Below are 18,787 nucleotides of genomic sequence, written 5' to 3'. Positions count from 1 at the left end.
TCTATAATGTATGAGAAAACAAGCAACTCATCATGTGTAGGATTGGGGTTAGAGGGACTAAAGATAGAGGGTCTGATTCAGAGTTACATGGAGGGCGGCAACACTTTGCTGTTTGGGAATAAGTGCGGATCCCCCGTATACAGCATTCGCCTCATCTATGCGGCCAAACCGCCTCTATCCATCCGTTTGTGAAAGCTGCCGGCATCGCTGTCTGTGCGGATTTGCGTACGCTTATCTCTGAATAGGGAGCAATTTCGCCAACATGCCATCAGGACTCAAATCCTACACGCGGACGCCCATCACACCCACTCAGCCGCAAGTGGAGACGCAAATGAGATGCGTATGACTCTGGATAGTACATAGTTGCTTAAAGGGACGAAGGATTGGCTACAAAGCATGTGTAGCATGAAGAATTGCTAGGTCTGTCCGCAAAGCGGACCTGCGCGTCACTTTGAATCGGCACAAAAACATGTCTGGGAATACAGAAAGAGAGAGAAACATTATAAAATACACATAAAATGTATTCTTATTACATATATTCAGGGGTACAAAAATGAGTTAATGAGAGAGTTACAAATCCATCATCACTACAACACTGTGGGCCTCATTCAGACCCGCTCGCAAGTGCTGAGCGCAGGTCAATGTTGAGGCCGCAGTGCGCATGCACAAGCCCCGGAGCGAGAGAGAAATTCTTTCGCTCCGGGGCTCACTACATAAGGAGCGGCTGTCGATGGTGATCGACAGCTCGCAGTGTTTTGTAGGCGGGATGGGGGGGTGGCTGGCCAACAAAGGAACAACTGCCGTTTGGGGGCGGCCCCACTGACACCACGAGTCTATTAGAGCCGAATACTCTCTGGGGCTTGCGGAAGACGAGACCCTACCACAAGGGTCTCGTCGCAGTCCCCGATGGTCAACCTGGCCGCTTGCTAAAGCTGTGGGTGGTCACTCACAGCTTAGCGAATGGCCAGGAGGCCGGCTCTTTACAGGGAAGCGGCCGCCCTCATTCAGAGCGAGCGCTCGCATTTTGCGAGCGGCTCTGAATGAGGTCTAGTGTACATCATTGCCTCTCTATGGGCTTGATTCAGAGCCGCTCGTAAGCGGCCGCTCATTCGCTCTGAGCGATGTTTTCCCAACTGCGCATGTGTACGGATCGTAATACGCATGCGCGAACCAGTCAGTGCGGCCGAAAATCGTTTGTTCGCTAAATAGCGAATGCCTGCTATTTTGAGTGACAGGAGGAGGCGTTTGTGGGTGGTAACAGGGGAAGGTGCTTGAAAACGGGGAGTGGAGATCCGATCGCAGGCGTGCTTAAAGGTCAAAACGGGCGTTTTATGGGTGTGCATAATTAATATAGCAGCGTCAATGACCACGTCACTTGGTTATTTTTTAGCCAGAACTGCTCGCAAGATTGTGGTAGCAAAAACCAACCACAAGAATAGCGAGCAGTTCATACGCTGGTCGATGTACTCGATTAATCTAATAAATAGCGGACATGACGTAGGATGCGAGCGGCCAGGGGGCGTATTTTTTTTAAAAACGGCCGCAAGTTTTGTTCGCTCGTTCAGACATAGAGGCGGGAACAGACCGCAAAGAGCAAACGGTTCATTTGAATAGCCACCCCTATTTTCTGGACGAACGACCGCAAATAGCGTCCGGCTCTGAATCAGGCCCTATGTTCTTTATAGCAACTAAACCATTTTATTGCTTTGTTATTATGAATTTTAATTTGCACTAGGTACATCTTAATGAGATTTTCCACACCCAAATGTCATTTGTAACCAACTCTTAATTGTAGATAATGAGTAGGCATTTCTCATATTGCATAATTCACCAATTTGTTACTCAATGTAAAGCTCATTTTTTATCCACGTAATTTTAAGGGAGACCGTAATTATGTTATGATTTCTCAAATGTGTGCACTACATGGTCAGTAATCTCTTGGACTTCAGTCCCTCACTGCTTGAACTTAGGGCCTGATTCAGAGCCGGACGCAATTAGCGCTTGCTCGTCCAGAAAATAGGGGTGGCTATTCAAATGAACCGTTCGCTCTTTGCGGTCTGTTCGCGCCTCTAGGTCTGAACAAGCGAACAAAACTTGCGGTCGTTTTTTGGAAAGCTACGACCCCTGGCCGATCGCATCCTACGTCATGTCCGCTATTTATTAGATTAATCGAGTACATCGACCAGCGTATGAACTGCTCGCTATTCTTGTGGCTGGTTTTTGCTACCACAATTTTGCGAGCAGTTCTGGCTGTAAAATAACCCAGTGACGTGGTCAATGAAGCTCCTGTATTAATTATGCACACCCATAAAACGACCGTTTTGACCTTTAAGCACGCCTGCGTTAGGATCTCCACTCCCCGTTTTCAAGCACCTTCCTCTGTTACCACCCACATACGCCTCCTCCTGTCACTCAAAATAGGCATTCGCTATTTAGCGAACAAACGATTTTCGGCCGCACTGACTGGTTCGCGCATGCGTATTAAAATCCGTACGCATGCGCAGTTGGGCAAACATCGCTCGGAACGAACGAGCAGCCACTTACGAGCGGCTCTGAATCAGGCCCCTAGCCAAGACATTGGGGTCTTGATGTGATTACAGTTGATCAAAAAAGGTTTGTGTGAAGTCCCGCACAGAATGTTCAATCTTATTAAGATATTTTGTAGTTGTCTTATCCCTCTCCTTATATTTATCACTCCATATTATTTATAGAATATGATTTATATTCCATTTCTTAATATTGGGGGGATGGAGTGCTACCTTGCTCACTGAGTAAATATGAAAAAAACCAAAGAAAAGAAAGTACAATGTCAGACTATTAAGGTGCAAATCAAGACTTCCTTAATAGTCTCACATTGTACTTTCTTTTCTTTGGTTTTTTCGTGATTACAGTTGACCAAGCAACATTCACCAAACTTTTTAATACTCCTTTGGGACAAACAAGGAAGACCAAAGCAGAAGGGAAATAGCCAGTTAATAAAACAATGTTCTGCTTGTTACGCCATAGGCTACACTGAGAGGTTTATACCATTAGAAGACAGGTGAAGCCCTGGCCAGATAATTATTATTATTTACTCCTAAATTCCAAATATTTTCTATTTTACCTGTGTCCCTGACGATTATAATTTTTCCAACACAAGTATAAAGTGACTTTTTTTTTTATGAAGGTGAAGATTTATTTTTTTGTGATTTTTTTTTTTTGTTTTTTTTGTTTGGATTTATTTATATCATTTGTCAGATGCATAGATTTTTGGAATTGTTTGATTAGCCTATGGACTCTGTATACTGTGGGTTTCAAACTTAAGACTGACATATTTAACTTGGCATAGACAAGATGTAGCTAGTGTAAGGAAGATGAATTTGGCAGTAAGCATTGAGCTATGGCAGAGATGTTATTACAAGTGTATTTGGCAGACAACTTGCATGCTTAATGTATCTGAACACTTTTCAAAGGTACTCAAGTATTCGGACGGAGATCTGATCTCAGTGGGTGGCTACAGAGATGTCTATACATTATTGGCATATTATATTGTGATCTGCGGAATTCTCAGTCGCTCCCAGTTAGAATAGCTTTCTCTATAGCTCAGAACTCGCTGATTGTTTCCGTCCCCAGCAATGAAATGCATGCAGAGCTCCATGAAGACATAATTGTATATTTTACTTGAATACCTCAAAGCTGCACTATTTTTTTTTTTTTTTAAATGATTTTACATAAAACTCATGACTTACACATTTACGCTGCTATTTTCAGTGCTTATGATCTCCATTTCACTTAGTTGTAATGATGGCTAAAATAATATAATGGATTCAGCCATTGAGCTCTGTAGCAATGTCTTAGGGTATTATTTTTATTATTATTATCTTTGCTTTCTAAGGCGCCACAAGAGCTCTATAGCGTGGTACAAAGGCAATCAACATACAGGATTAAAAGGGTATACAGCAGGGGTGGGCAATAAGTGTCTGATGGGTCATGGGAAGACATTGCAGAGCATGTGAGCAGCACGGGAGAAGTCCTGAAGGCTGGAGTGAAAGGAAGTGATGAAGAAGAAGATAAGGAGGCTGTCTTTGGCTGAGCGGGATTGTGAGTGGAGATTAGGTTAGACACATTGGCTATTGGGATTTAAGCAGACCAAGTAATGTTTGTGTTGATCTATTAATTTGGTCTTGATTGTAAGCTCTTTGGTACATGGATTCCTCTTGTACTGTTTGAAGCGTTCCCCAACACTTTCCAATATCAATACACGCAGAATCAGGGCAAGTTAAGCTTGTCCCGATCCGTCTACATGCTGCGCCCAACGTGCCCACTTCTGTCAAGATCTCAGCCAATTTTAAGTTCCATCCCAGTTGAGGTCCTTAATTTGTGACTTTCCCACCACAGTCATGACCAGTGGGATCTATCATTTAGGTATATTATGACCAGTGGTGTAACTAGGGTCTTTGGAGCCCAGGGCAAGTAGAAGAACGGTGTGCCCCCCCACACACACAGAGAAATATGTTTGCGTGCCAAAAACATGGACTTGGCCACTGAAAATGGGGCGTGCCAACATGACATGCCACCCATTTCTCATCACTCTGGGAACATTCCTTTCCATTGTAGATGCACCTTACCTATATGGTAGTTTCTCACAACGTGGAACCTCTGAAGAAATGTATCCTCCCTGGGAAGACGGCGTTCAATCAGTATTCACTATTCATGTAGGTCACATCGTCCGGAAGATGCCTGTTTGTGTAGGAATATTAAGAAGGTCATAATCATACAACAGCGGTTCAACCAGACTCGTTCCCCTTGTGTAACTTTCTTCCCACTGCATCATCTCTCAGCACACCATCGCCTCCCCCTGCATTTTCCTCAGCCACACCATCGCCTCCCCCTGCATTTTCCTCAGCCACACCATCGCCTCCCCCTGCGTTCTCTTCACACCATTGCCTCCCCCCTACTTAGTCTCTCAGCCACACCATTGCCTCCCCCCTGCATCATCTCTCAGCCACACCATTGCCTCCCCCTGCGTCATCTCTCAGCACACCATTGCCTCCCTCCAGCATTGTCTCTCAGCACACCATTGCCTCTCCCCATGCTTTGTCTCTACGCCACACCATCACCTCCCCCCTGCATCATCTCTCAGCCACACCATTGCCTCCCTGCCGCGTCTTCTCTCAGTACACCATTGCCTCCCCCTGCGTTGTCTCTCAGCCACATCATCACCTCCCCCGTGTCGTCTCCCAGCACACCATTGCTTCCCACTCTGTCGTCTCTCAGCCACACCATCGCATCCCACTGCATCATCTTTCAGCCACACCATCGCCTCCCCCCTGCATCGTCTCTCAGCCACACCATCGCCTCCCCCCTGCGTCATCTCTCAGCCACACCATCGGCTCCCCCTGTGTCGTCTCTGGCACACCATCGCCTCTCCCGTGTCATCTCTCAGCCACACCATCGCCTCCCCCGTGTTGCCTCTCAGCCACACCATCGCCTCCCCCCCTGCGTCATCTCTCAGCCACACCATCGCCTCCCCACGTGTCGTCTCAGGCACACCATTGCCTCCCCACGTGTCATCTCTCAGCCACACCATCGCCTCCCCCGTGTCGCCTCAGCCACACCATCGCCTTCTCCCTGCGTCATCTCTCAGCCACACCATCGCCTCCCCCGTGTCGTCTCAGGCCCACCATCGCCTCTCCCGTGTCATCTCCCAGCCACACCATCTCCTCCCCCTGCGTCGTCTCTCAGCCACACCATTGCCTCCCCCCTTGTGTCATCTCTCAGCACACCATTGCCTCCCTCCCAGGTTCTCTCTGCACACCATTGCCTCTCCCCATGCTTTGTCTCTACGCCACACCATCACCTCCCCCCTGCATCATCTCTCAGCCACACCATTGCCTCCCTGCCGCATCTTCTCTCAGTACACCATTGCCTCCCCCTGCGTTGTCTCTCAGCCACATCATCACCTCCCCCGTGTCGTCTCCCAGCACACCATTGCTTCCCACTCTGTCGTCTCTCAGCCACACCATCGCATCCCACTGCATCATCTTTCAGCCACACCATCGCCTCCCCCCTGCATCGTCTCTCAGCCACACCATCGCCTCCCCCCTGCGTCATCTCTCAGCCACACCATCGGCTCCCCCTGTGTCGTCTCTGGCACACCATCGCCTCTCCCGTGTCATCTCTCAGCCACACCATCGCCTCCCCCGTGTTGCCTCTCAGCCACACCATCGCCTCCCCCCCTGCGTCATCTCTCAGCCACACCATCGCCTCCCCACGTGTCGTCTCAGGCACACCATTGCCTCCCCACGTGTCATCTCTCAGCCACACCATCGCCTCCCCCGTGTCGCCTCAGCCACACCATCGCCTTCTCCCTGCGTCATCTCTCAGCCACACCATCGCCTCCCCCGTGTCGTCTCAGGCCCACCATCGCCTCTCCCGTGTCATCTCCCAGCCACACCATCGCCTCCCCCTGCGTCGTCTCTCAGCCACACCATTGCCTCCCCCCTTGCGTCATCTCTCAGCACACCATTGCCTCCCTCCCAGGTTCTCTCTGCACACCATTGCCTCCCCCCCTGCTTCGTCTCTCAGCCACACCATCACCTCCCCCCGAGCGTTGTCTCTCAGCCACATCATCACCTCCCCCCTGTGTTGTCTCCCAGCACACCATTGCTTCCCACTCTGTGTCATCTCTCAGCCACACCATCGCATCCCACTGCATCATCTTTCAGCCACACTATCGCCTCCCCCCTGCATTGTCTCTTAGCCACACCATCGCCTCCCTCCCTGCGTCATCTCTCAACCACACCATCACCTCCCCCGTGTCGCTTCTCAGCCACACCATCGCCTTCCCCCTGTGTCATCTCTCAGCCACACCATCACCTCCCCGTGTCGTCTCTCAGGCACACCATCGCCTCCCCCCTGTATCGTCTCTCAGCCACACCATCACCTCCCCCCAGGTCGTCTCTCAGGCACACCATCGCCTCCCCCCAGGTCATCTCAGCCACACCATCGCCTCCCCCCGTGTGTTGTCTCTCAGCCACACCATTGTCTCCCCACCTGTGTCGTTTCTCAGCCACACCATCGCCTGTGTCGTCTCTCAGGCACACCATCGCCTCCCCCGTGTCGTCTCTCAGCATACCATAACAGTTACACACACGCTGACACAGATACACACACGCACTAACAAAGATACACACTGACTCAGATCCACACACACTGACACAGGTCCTGCCACGGCGCCCAGGTCACATACCCTGCTCGATCCCCCCTAGTTACGCCACTGATTATGACAGTACTGAACAGCTTTCATGGGAAAGTCGCAGCATTTATATTTTTGGACGTAACTAGTACAGATCTTAAACCTTTATCTGGCTTCTTAAGGGACTGCAAAACCCAAGATAGCAGATGACTTTCATGTAAGAACTACCAATAACATTCACAGTTATATATGCTTAAGAATCAGCAGGTAATCAGTACTGAAGATACTTGATGTAGATTTGTGATTAAGATGTTGATGGAACTAGACTAAGCTGCAGCCAATCAGGGCAATAGAACCCTCACATTGGCGGACAAACCCGCCAATCAAAACAATAGGATGCTCACAGAGCTGGACCAACCTGTAGCAATAAGATAAGTAAAACTAAAATGTAACTACAAAGTAACAACAAGATATATCTGCAAAATGGAGTGCTACATGAAATATCCAGGTGGGGCTGTTGAACTATGTTTAGTTTTGAATAACAATAAAGAAATAAAATGTTTATTAAAATATGTAAATACTATGGGCCAAATGTAATAGGTTGCGAATTTGTAAAAAATGTGAGTTTACTGCTAAAACACTCATTTTTTTTTACTCACTCGCAATTGTAATAGAGTGCGACTAAAATAAAACTCGCATTTTTTGGGCTTTACTATAACTCGCAAAAAACATCCAGATGTTTCCCCATTCTCTAGATAGAACTCGGGCAATGTACTGCCTGAGAATTCGCAAAAACAATAGACCAGCTTCACGATAGCGAGTTTATCCTGAGCAGGTCAGAGTAACACAGAAACATGTTCATATCCATGAGATACATGCATGTTTCTATGTGTACATATGAAAATATATATATATATTTTTTTTAAATGGCGTGCTGCCCCTCCCCAAAAGCATAACCAGCCCCGGGCTCTGTACAGCTTCTGTACCGAAAATTTTATTAACAAGGGAACTTCCAAAAATGAATTCAACAAATCATCAAATATAATCTGTGTGCGCACATTATGGATAGAACGATATGCATGAGTTGCATTCACAGTGTAGGCTTTTGGGGACTTTCTGGAAATTATTTATTGTTTGTATACTGGATCAATTAACAAGCATATGTGACCCTTATATTTTAAAGGGCTAGAAAACATAAAGGCACAAACTATGAAGTGTTTTAGCAGCTACTTCTTCCCAGTGCTAATGAGGTGCATGATTAGAGGTGGAGCCCACAAAATGGCTGCCACGGTGATGCCACTGGTACCTAATCAATTGATGGGCTGCGTCTGCTTGCTCACAGTTACAGGTAGACCCCACAAAATGGCTGCCAAATTGATGTCACTGGTTCCTAATCACTTGATGGGCTGCGTCTGATTGCTCATAGTTACAGGTAGAAACCACAAAATGGCCGCCATGGTGATGCCACTGGTACCTAATTGCTTGATGTGCTGCATCTGCTTGCTCAGTTACAGGTAGACCCCACAAAATGGCTGCCAAGTTGATGTCACTGGTTTTTAATCACTTGATGGGCTGCGTCTGATTGCTCATAGTTACAGGTAGAAACCACAAAATGGCCGCCATGGTGATGCCACTGGTTCCTAATCAATTGGTGGGCTGTGTCTGCTTGCTCACAGTTACAGGTAGACCCCACAAAATGGCTGCCAAGTTGATGTCACTGGTTTTTAATCACTTGATGGGCTGCGTCTGATTGCTCATAGTTACAGGTAGACCCCACAAAATGGCTGCCATGGTGATGCCACTGGTTCCTAATCAATTGGTGGGCTGTGTCTGCTTGCTCACGGTTACAAGTAGAGCCCACAAAATGGCTGACGCGGTGATGTCACTGGTTTCTAATCAATTGATGCTTTGCATTTCTTTAGTATTAAATTCAGTTGGCACAGTGTGCAGGCGACGGGTTAATTTTAATGAGCAATTAGTCAGATAAGAAAATGTGTTGTTCTGTCTGTGTGTGGAATAGCTAGTGATGCCACACCTTTATTATACAACATTTCCTACATGAGAGAGACAATCTGGTTAGCTGCGCCCGTCACCAATTCCTGTACAGTGGATCCATAGATGGCAATTTCTATTCTGCTATTTCTATTAGGACTCACACCTCATGCCACCCTATTAGGGTGGCATGTGGTGTGAGTCCTATTAGGGTGCGTGATTCAGAGTTGTACACTAATGCAAACGTATTTACGCATTTTACGCTAATCAATTGCTAAAATATCGTAACGCATCAGCCGGTGGAATTTGTATTGAGACGCCCCCTGGAGCCCTTGCAGATGCCCGCAACCGCGTACACAAACGCAGCATTGGACGCAGATCCTGAAAATATCGACTCTATGGTCACTCAGGATGGCCGCGTTAACTGAGAGGCCGGAGCTTTGTTCTCTGCGTGTGCGATCGCAGATGCGGGCTAGTACGCGCCCAGGAAACGTCCCTGACACGCCCGCGTTTTGGCCGGAACTCCCCGTAACCACCCACAAAATGGTTTCTTCCTGGCAAGCAGTTGCGAGTTAATCCTCACAGCAAAATCGATCGCAATTCATTCGCTGTGCATGCGCAGACCACCGATAAACAACTCTGAATCAGGACCAAGATTAATGCGTATTAGTATTTTTCTTTGTCCCCTTTTGCTAATTTTTCATTTTGGGGTAGATGTATTATATTGGCATGCATCGTGCCGCTATAACTCTCCCTACTTCTCTTTATTCAGACGAAGCACGAAGTCCTACCGATGAGATGTATTAGCCCCCCTCCGGTGATCCCTGACATAGCCTACTAGGCTGATGCCATTCCTGGCTGGCTCCAATGGGCATGCGCGTGATCTATCTCGTAAGCATTACGACATCTCTCGTGCAGCCCGGAGTCAGCAGCCGCCGCAGCAGGGACAGCGCTGTTCTTCAAATGGTGTAAGTTGTTTTAAGCCTATGAAGGCTTAGGAGCAAGAGAGAGATCTTCCAAAATGCCGGGGATATAACTCGCAAGAACAGCAGTCACCGCAAACGCTGTCCCTGCGATTTCCCCTTTGTACATAGTGGGGATATTTTCATAAAAAATGTAAATATCTGCCGCGATATGAAACCTCAATAACTGCGACAGATCTGTGCTTATTAATACATAGGCCTCTTAGGCCGGGATGTACTAACCTTGCGGTGTACATCCCGCCAGTCATCGCACCGATACTAATCGCATATGTACTAATATATGCGATTAGTATCACAAAGGACAGCTCTTGTGATAAGAGCTGCTCCTTGCAAAGCTGTTGCCGCCGGGTGAGGAGGTCTCTGCGGGTCTCCTCCCCCTCCTAGCCCCGGGAGCTTTCTGCTGGTGACCTCTGCAGGAAGTCCCAGGCTCCTCCTCCCTGCACCCGGAAGTAAACCGAAGAGGAGAAGGAGGCGGGGGACGGTTATGACTAGAATAGACTAGAATAGAGGACTGCAGGGGACCTGTGATGTCACACCCACGTGACCCGGCATGAAAGGGGGAGGGGCGGGGATGCTAACGGGGGGCTCAAAAGTGTCCCCTCGCGGGCTCGCCACGCTTTGGGCACGGTGGCTCGCCACAAATATTTGTTCCCCCTCTATGCCCTCATGGATGGTAACGCAGGAGAGGTCCAGCCTCCTGCAGTGGTCACGTCGTTTATACGTCACAGAGGTCCTTTAGTCACATAGGATCTAACATCAACCGGCGGGGGACCCAGGAGGAGCACGAGCCGACACGCAAGAGACTGAGGTGAGGGGGGGGCGGTGCTGAGCGACTGCGTAGCGTCAGGGGCTGAATGCGGTAAGAAGCCCATAGGCTTTTATAGGATAACCATCCACATCGAAAATCGGGCGGCCGGGGCTTAGTACATATGAAAATGCAGTAAAAAACCCCAAAATCTGGAAATTTACCACATTTTTTCCTTTAGTACATACCGGCCTTAATCACTAAGTAACAAAAATAAAGCTACGAAAGATGTGTGCTGCATGCAAAAGCTGACAGAAGGTTCCCTGCACGCAACAAAAGCAAACCTTTGCATGTGCATGCATATCTCGCACTGCAAAATAGTTATTTTGCCCCTAATCCACAGCTTGTGTAGAGGCTGAAGAATTATATTAGTTATAATCTGGCACTGTGTGCCTGGGGGGGTTTATATACTTCTCTTTTTTCCTTTTGATATCTTTAAAGCATGCATGTCACCTACAGGCAATATGGGTAGCCATTATCGGGCCTGAAATGACAGCCTATGCATTCACTAAGGACCAGTCGCTTTACTGGTGGGGCCATTGCGCGAGCTGAATCAGCATTTCATTAAAACAGGTTAATCCATAAAAGCTGTTTCCTGGCTTGTTAAAAAAAAAAAATAGAACTTTTCAGAGTTTTATAAATTGGTTACATCTGTAGCCCCCCTCCCCTGTCCTCACCTAACCTCATTAAATCCAAGTCAAATATCCAACCTAAGGCAACTGGTTCATTGTCGACGAATCCACCTCAGCGGCTCTACCAGGAAATGACAAGCCGTATAAGTCTCTGCGGACGCTGACATCGGAGGCTTGGACACCCAGATACATTTATGATGGAGGGCGCTAGGTGGATCAGGGCTTAGCAGAATCTGCCTCTTAAACAGACAGTATGGTTCTGAAGAGATTTCAGCGACGGATAAAATCCTATTAGAAGCTAGAAAGCAAAGTTTTGTGACATGTTAAATGATTATCCTCCCGGGAGAGGGAATATGAAGCTCTTAAAAGCCATTCAGCCGAGAGAATATGCACCTCAGTTTTCCCTCCTGGGACTTGTCTATCACATTATCTGCTGATTGCTCCGCTGTCAGCGTGACATGCCTCGGAGGTTACTGAGGGCTGTGCAGAGGAAATGAAGCTGGGTTTTCTCTGGAAGATTTAGACAAGATCTATAGCTGCAGGAAGCTGTTTGGTTTGGGGGCGGGGGGGGGGGGGGCACAGAAAGCCGCACACTAACAGGATGGACCAGTCTTTTAAAATTCATCTCATCTCAGTCTAAAACCCTCTATCTGACCACAGCGCTGCATAACCAGAAGCAGAGTGTTGGCTACTAGTAGGTATGGGCTTTGTTTGAGATCATGTACGTTTATCTCTGGTAGGCTCCTGCTTTGGCCATACGGAGAGGGTATAGCCAGGACCACCATGCAGAATAGACGTGCAGCTGGCGTGCCAGGGTGAGGGCCGAGATGAGAAAGGTTTCTGTAAATGTGGATTCTCAGTTTAAAGGGCAGGTTCCACAACCCATAATATTGGCAGAGGGACAAACCAAACCTCTCCTGCTCCTCATAGATGTGTTTTGTGTCCTTAAACCGGGTACACACAAGATGATCTGTCGCCCCCGTCCACATCGGCCAGTGTGTACGGGAGCGCGCATCGTTCAGGGGCATCGTCCGTCGGACCTGCATGCGGCTCCAACGGGCGATATCAGCAGCCGGGCCATGCCGAATGCAGCATGGCCGTCGCTTCCAGCATCGGCAAGTGTGTATGCACTTGCCGATGCTGGGTCCCGTTGCGAACAAGAGCGTGCTGGGTACACATCGTTTAGTGTGTACACAGCATTAAATAGGCGGGGTATAGACCAGCACCCCTCTAAAATTATGAGAAGTGTAGCCACTCAGGGTCTGATTCCAGATCCGCAAACATCGGAGTTGTACGTAAATATTTATGTACATCTCTGAACTAGGCCCCTTAGACACAAGACGCTAGGTTTAGGCAGTATTAGTAATGGCGGCTGGCGTAAAACCCGTGGGCTGCGCTGCTTTCCGCTTGCAGACGCACGGATCATCGCATTAGCTGAACGGAATCTCACATAAGTTAGTAAATTAGGCTTCCGCGGATACACGCACGTACAGCCGTTATGCATGCGACTGAGAATTAGCCCCAGAATCTCTTCCCATTTCTGAGGGTGTTGCTGGAATAAAAAATATATGATCTATACCAGTTATAAGGTGGCATATTGAGTGGCTGGCACAACATATTCAGTTATCGATCCAGTGTTGCAACACGACGCACTTGTTTCCCTGAATAGTGTCTCATGAGTGCCACATGTAAAGTGGATAGAGAACTGCATAACAGTCACACTTCATGTACCTGATATCATCGATACAAATGACCGGGTTGAGACAGACAATAACGAGATAAATATTAGGATAGAACCCCAGGCGCTGAAAAGATCTTTCCCAGTTACCAATACGTACTGGGCAGCTGTGTTGGGTAGCCAGCCCAAAGCAACAAATAAACAGAGAAATCACACAGAACTCTAGGATGGTAATAACAACTTGAATATGTAATGATTATAAATAAAACTTGTTTATTCAATATTCAGACCATATGTAGATCAGTAACAATAGCATGTTAAACCGTTGTAGCTACAACATACACTACAAAATTCTCAGCATAAAAAATGATGATAAATCACCACAAATTCATATATACCCATAAAAAAGGGAAGGGGTTAAATGTGCTTAATCTTACATATACCGGGCACAGCTGCAAATTTCCATACGTCACAAGTGCAGGTTCACTTACATTTATATAAAAAGATAAGGAGATCTTTCATATGCCCATATGTTGTTAATTAGGCCCAATCGTCCCTTATGGCACTGATATCGTAGCTGCTGCTGCGGTTGGAAAAAAAAGCACACTGATCTATGCTAAGGGCCTCCCAGCGGGACCCCCGATTAACCCCCCAGCACAGCAGCAGGCCAGGAGCTGCGTGCTGCCGATGTCAATCAATAGCGCTGAATAATGACCATTATTAACGGGGACTGAAAGGCGTTCTTCCAGGTGTAAAATGAGGGATTCCACCACTTACGGGCATTTGTTGGGGAAAAACGGAACATTTTTTCCAATGTCAGACCAGTCACAGTCACTAAACATAAGCAATTACTATGATATTAATGATTCCACATAAAGGGAACATAATCTTCCCAATGACCAATGGATCGCAGGTTACATCTGTGTAAAACTCAGCGACGTACCATGTGGATGCCTCAGCGGTAATCCAGTACAGCGGGGAAGCTGTATGTGGTGCCGATGGCGTTTCAGGTTACTTGAAAGAACAACTGACATTAGGTACATATGGTCCTTTATTCCCTAGCAACGGTACACACGTTAAGGGGGAGATGTATCGAGCAGTGAAACCAGTGAAGTGCCCATAGCAACCAATCAGCGTCTACCTACAGTATCATTTTTTATAATGTACTTGATAAATGCCAGCTCAAAGCGGATTGGTTGCTATAGGCAACTTCGCTACTGGTCTACTTCACCACTCTTTTTACTGCTTGATACGTCTCCCCCTAAATGTTAGATCTGGCTTGTTGGTTTTTTATTTTTTCATTTCCAGTCCAGTAGTGTCACAGGAATGGAATGAGAGGAAAGCGAGATTAAACCTTTGGTCTCCCCGGGGACAGCTGCGTATGCTTTGCTGATACAGTATATCCAGCTGGTTATAAATGCAAACAGATCTCTCTGCTCATATGGGGGTAAAAGGTGAAGTTCATAACGTTCATATCTGCATCTCAGAATGCTGTTATGAAGCACGGAGTCCCAGGCCAGGTTTCTGTAACAAGCCTTTAATAGGCCTCATGTTAAAGGGATAGTATTTTTTATTTATTTTGTTTCTCTTTAATACATGTCATTTAAGCAATCTTTTTAAATAGGGTACAGTGGTTTCATATTTTTAGTTCTTATTGCTCTATGCTGGGACTTTTACATCGTGCTTGTGCATAGAGCAGTGGTGGGCAACAGATGGGGAGGGGGGCACCTCTGCTCTGACCTGACCTGTTCTGTATTCTCTGATAAAGCAAAGAGTAAGGCTGGATCACCTGTAATGAGGTAGCAGAGAATAAGGCTGGGTACACACATAAAGATTTTCTGTCCAACCAGCCAACTAGTTGATTGGTTGGAATGAAAATCTGGTAAGGTATGAAAGCAAATGACGATCAGCAAGTTGCTCGCAAACACCGGAAAATGGACAAAAACTGTTGTTTGAACAAATTGTTTAGATCAAACATTTAACAAACTTGTCTGACGACCATTTTCATCTGTTTTCTGGCATTTAGGAGCAAATTATTATTATTATTATTAGCATTTATTTATATGGCTCCACAAGTGTTCCGCAGCGCCTTACAAAGTACAAAAACAAATTGTATACAAGTGACTTACAGAACAATACAATACAGGACATGGATAATATATATTGCTACATTAGTGACCATATCACCCAGATAAGCAACAGAGCATAAGCAACCAAGTGTTGGGTGCCCTAGTGGTGAGTAAGAAGTAAATGACACTATAGTAAGGAGAAGCACAAGAGGGTAGATGGCCCTGCTCATGAGAGCTTACATTCCAGAAAGGTGGGGGAAGACAAACTGGGTTGACACAGATGGGGTAGATGGGGACGAATGAGCATGTAGCAAGGAGTTAGAATGATAGCTGGAAGGCTTTGATGAAGTAGTGGGTCTTGAGTGCTGATCATCAGTTACTCCCATACGTTACCAGATTTTCATTCCAACCAATCAACTAGTTGGATGGTTGGACAGAAAATCTTTACGTGTGTGTACCCAGCCCTGTGTCACATGACCTCCTCTGCACACTGGGGGTTCATGGAGCACATCCAAATGGAGGAGGGGGGTGTAGTGTATTCTGTACCACAGTGATCTCCTTCCTCCCTATGCAGGCTGCAGACTAAAGCTAGCTAGATTGGCTACTGAGTGGGGATGTTTGGCATTTGGGAATCCCTGGGTTGTATCTGTGGGGATGTGATTGGCATGTGGGGAGGTCTAAGTGGTACAAGGGTGGCATGTTGTAAGTATGTGGGGTCTGAGGGGATGTGGGGGTTTGAGTGCTTGTAGGGGCATTTTGTGGCATGTGTTAGAACAGTTGGGAAGCATGTAGTGGATGAGTGACAGGGCTGCCAAGGTTGTTTTGGACTGTTTTTTTTTAAAGGGTAGAGTGTTGGCAGTCCTTGAAGTTTGTCTAGTTGCCCTTCACTGATATAGACCTTGTCCTTCCTGTAACGCTACCCACATGTGCCAGCTCCTATGTCCTCCTGTGGGATAAAGTCAGTCTGAAATTGCTCTGTGAGCCCAAATCAATCCCATGATCAGGTGTTCTATTGATTGGGCCGGATGGTAATTGTGTTCTAATTACATCTGTCTGTGTACCCAACAACCAGAGCTCTCCACTTGAACCATTCGTTTTTGAGGCCAAATTGGAAATATTCTGTGCTCTTGGATAGCATATAGCTTATCTAATAGCATGCAAATAGCAGAGCTGTAGACATAACTACCCATCAAGACAATACTGTCCCAATCTTATAATAAAACTAGTTATGCACTAAAGCACATGGCACTTTGTGATCTTTAGGACCATCAAAATCCCATCAGTTGAGCCACAACATGTGCTATTTATTTAGGCTCATGTGTCTGCTCTCCAGCCTCTCCCTGGCTACAGCTGATCCCCTACAACCTGGTGGTATATAAGGTGCCTGATTGTTGTGCTTGCTCTCTAGTCGTGTTGTTCCTGGTTTACTGGCTCTTCTGTATGACTTTTTGGACTTTGACCCTTAGCTTTGTGTGATTTCCCTGACTGGGTTCCTGACCTTGTCCCAGGATCATCCCTCATCTACCAGATTCCTGACCTGTGCTGGTCGTATCTCTGATTTCAGCTCCGTTTAACCCCTCAGCTACCAGCTATTGGGATCCAAGCTCTGACTTTACACCACGCAGCCTCTGAGCTGTAGTCTAGGCCGAACAATTTACACTGGTGGAATCCAGTTTGTTTGGATGCTATTTTTACTGCTCCATTTATGGTGTTTGATACTAGCTGGGATGCTCGGCATTGCCCACGTTGAAGACTGGACCCTGATGTACACCTGCAGCCTTCATTTTATTACGCTGTACTCGCTTATAACCTGGATAACTATGTTATCCAAACTATGCAGGAGTAAATGACAGTGCAGGCAGCGTATTCTCATACTGGCCTCTCCACTCCCCTCCCCCCCCCCCACCCCAACAGCGGCGACACGCCTCCGTTTTGGGAAACTGAGGCTGTCACCGCCCACTCCCCGCCCAGAGAAGGCTGCAGCTTTTGGGGAGGTAACGGGGGGTGGCTTCAAAAACGCAATAGTTTTCTGGGCATTCCCTAGTGAGCCTATGTGAATGCTTACACAGCTGCAGAGGCCTCGGGCATCTTAGGTGAGATCAGCATTCTGACACAGAATAGGGTTGCTCAGGTGTTCGATGTGCGATCGATATTTCGTCTTCTGTATAAAAGCGGCAGATGTGAGACCTCAGAGGTGGCTGTCTCTGTGCACAAGACATCAATTAAAATCATTAGCATATTATTGCAGAAACTCTGTCTACGGCATCGCAGTCGCAAAGGAATTTGCGAGCACCTCTGAATGTCTATATACATCAATCCCTGCCCCAGTGGAGCTTACAATCTAATTTCCCTATAGCGTACACAAGAACAGAACTTACCCTGAAACCATTTACCTTACCAGTGTATTTTTTGGGAGGAAAACGGGAGCATATGTGAAACACACATAAAACACATACAAACTCTACACAGATAGCGGCCTGTTTGGATATTAACCCCAGCACAGAGTCAGCAATGCCTGCCACTGTGCTGCCTATTTAAGTGTATTATGGCAAAGCTTGGGTGAATGGACAACTTTGGTCCTGATTCATTATGGATCGCGATTGCAGCTGCGATGACGAACGCAGTTCTGCTGCGAAAATATGCTAATATCTGCAACCGTTCAGCCAGTATAGCGACACCCACTACCGCAATCTCACATCCGTAAGACCTTGCAGTCCTGTGTATACATCGGTAACATCAGCCCCACACGCAGAATGACAGCAGCTCTGACCTGTCTCATAAATTGCAACTCTCGTTGCACGCAGTGAGTACTCAAGCTGCGAATGCCGTCGCAGTGGCTAATTTATGCACGCCAATGTAACGGCGTTGAAACGGACAGGCACGTCTGCGTTTTTCTCCGACCACACCCCCGTCACCACCCCCAAGCTCTGACGTCCCATCACTCACTCTGCGATGGCTTTCTACCATCGGTCGATCTGCGTGCACAGTTGCGACCCGTGCTGAGTCAGGTCCTTTGTTCATATAAATAAAGGCTTTGCTGAAAATCCTAGAAGGGCGCCAGAAAGAATAAGTCATGTGCTGAATAAAAGTTGCATGAGGGTACAGACAATATCAATAGATCACTGACGTAGTCTTCAGCTCTGCTGTAGCTGCTATGTACAAACCTGTACATTTGTTATATATGTAAACAAAATCTGTGACACAGTGTTGTGAACTAAGCCCTGGAGGTGAGGCTAGTTTACTGAAGCAGGAAATGTCCTTGTGCGCACACTAAGGGAAAATCTGTAGTGAGAATGGGGGCAGGAGCTAATGTGTAACTAGCAAGGTGAGGTGCGCCTCCTAATTACTATACACACCCAGCTCCTTGTGCTTCTTGCTATTTATAGTCCTTTTATGCCTCCAAATTCACCCACATGACGCCAGGTTGAGGAATGAAGAAAAATGCAGATTA

At 47.1% G+C, this 18,787-nt stretch overlaps 1 protein-coding gene across 4 annotated transcripts in view; it reads left to right on the top strand.

Annotated features, from left to right (window-relative positions):
* The window catches only part of SHQ1 (SHQ1, H/ACA ribonucleoprotein assembly factor), a 186,502-nt gene that overhangs the window by 164,683 nt on the left and 3,032 nt on the right, over positions 1-18,787 (top strand). The gene's annotated exons all lie outside the window — the stretch shown is intronic.

Source organism: Taudactylus pleione, unplaced genomic scaffold (genome assembly GCF_031769625.1).
Source record: "Taudactylus pleione unplaced genomic scaffold, aTauple2 ptg000934l, whole genome shotgun sequence".
NCBI lineage: Eukaryota > Metazoa > Chordata > Amphibia > Anura > Myobatrachidae > Taudactylus > Taudactylus pleione.
This window is presented reverse-complemented; position numbering and strand designations above follow the sequence as displayed.